Raw genomic sequence first — 2033 nt, forward strand, 5'->3', positions numbered from 1 at the left:
AAAACATACTGCCATTCTTTAGTTACTGGCCCCTCATGTTATCTCCCAAGAGTGGGGGGGGGAAATGAACAGATTTGATGAACAGGTGCATGCATCGGAGATGAGAGGAGGAATCGGCTCTCGGTTTGGTACCCTGCCACTCTGTTAATTGAACACAGTACACCCTACCTGCACTCACTGACCCAGATACGGCTCTCAAAGGATGGCCGTCCTCCTTGAATAAATTCTGCCTAGCTTCTAAACCAAAGTTGAGATCAGCCAGTCACTCGATTCCCTCTGTCACAAGAGCTAATATTTACAAAGCTCAGGGAAAAATAGGAGAGAAAAGTCTAGAATCAGTCCCTGGCATGATTCCATCCTGCGTGTCTCTTCTCTAGGGCAGCAACCTATTTTCCATTGGCCTTCCCTCCCACCTAAGTGGGTGCTACCACCCCATGGAAGTTTCCATGGATATGGACAAGAACCACCTGAGCCCCAGAACTACCTTTTTGGTTGTGAACTAAAGATGGACAAAGATTATCACTTTAAGGTGGATAATGATGAAAATAAGCACGAGTTATCCTTAAGAACAGTCAGTTTAGGGACTGGCGCAAAGAATGGATCGCACATTGTTGGAGCAGAGGCAGTGAATTATGAAGGCAGTCTCCAGTTAAAGTCACACTGGCAACATTGAAAACGTCTGCAGAGCCAACAGTTTGCCTTGGGGGCTTTGAAATCACACCACCTGTAGTCTGAAGGTTGAAGTGTGGTTCAGGGCCTGTGCATATTTGTGGACAGCACTTAGTAGCTGTGGAGGAAGAGGCAAAGTCAGAAGATAAAGAGGAGGAGGATGTAAAACTCTTAAGTGTATCTAGAAAGCCATCTGCCCCTGGAGGTGGTAGCAAGATTCCCCAGAAAAATGTAAAACTTGCTGCTGACGAAGATGATGATGATGATGATGACTTTGATGATGAGGAGAAATCTGTATGAGATACTCCAGCCAAAAGTGCACCAAAAATCAAACCAGAATGGAAAAGACTCAAAGCCATCAACACCAAGATCAAAAATCCTTCAAAAACCAGGAAAAAAACCTCCTAAAACACCAAAAGGACCTAGTTCTGTAGAAGACATTAGAGCAAAAATGCAAGCAAGTATAGAGAAAGGTGGTTCTCTTCCCAAAGTGGAAGCCAAGTTGGCCAATTATGGAAAGAATTGCTTCCAGATGACTGACCAGGAGGCTATTCAAGATCTCTGGCAGTGGAGGAAGTCTCTAAGACAGTAGTTTAAACAGTTTGTTAAAAATTTCGTCTTATTTCATTTCTGTAATGGTTGATATCTGGCTGTTCTTTTTATAATGCAAAGTGAGAACTTTCCTCACCATGTTTGATAAATGTTGTCCAGGTTCCATCATCAAGAACATGTTGTCCAAAATGCCTGTTTAGTTTTTAAAGATGGAGCTGCACCCTTTGCTTGGTGTTCAAGTGTGTATGGAATGTTATGATAGGACGTAGGAGTAGTGGTGGTCAGACATGCAAATGGTGGGGAGGCAAAAATATAGGTGTGAAATAAACTCAGTGTTTCAATAAGGTAAAAAAGTAGTCTAGAATCAGAGAAGGAACAAAATAAATATTTTCTGAGGCTGCTCATAAATGAGTCACAAATATTCACCTATGTCATTGTCAATGTCCGTGTGTGAGAAGTAATAGATATTTCAAAAATTTATTAGTAGTAGAACACTTGCCTAGTATGTGCAAGGTCCTGAACTGGATCTCCAGCACTACAAAAAAAAAAAAAAATATATATATATATATATATATGGATAGATAGATAAATAAATAAAATAATATCAACATGGATTTCCAAAGGAAGAGCTGACTTATACTTAGCTTAGGTTTTCAAATGTCTAAGAATATCTTCTACTTCAGACATTCTTGTGCATGATTCCCTAAGCAATAGAGTTTTAATAGATTAACATTTTTCAATCTGATTATGTTTAACATAAAGGAAACCTACTTTGGTGGGAAAACTTAGTAATGGAAAATAAAAATTATATT

At 39.7% G+C, this 2033-nt stretch overlaps 1 pseudogene across 1 annotated transcript; it reads left to right on the forward strand.

The window, feature by feature from the left end:
• The first annotated feature begins 434 nt into the window (after positions 1 to 434).
• On the forward strand, positions 435 to 1261 carry LOC306666897 (nucleophosmin-like; annotated as a pseudogene). The gene is made up of 2 exons: positions 435 to 963; positions 1007 to 1261. The product of its transcript is annotated as a nucleophosmin-like (transcript).
• Positions 1262 to 2033: the final 772 nt, after the last annotated feature.

This window comes from Sciurus vulgaris, assembly GCF_902686455.1.
Source record: "Sciurus vulgaris genome assembly, chromosome: 7".
In the NCBI taxonomy this organism is placed as follows: Eukaryota; Metazoa; Chordata; class Mammalia; order Rodentia; family Sciuridae; genus Sciurus; species Sciurus vulgaris.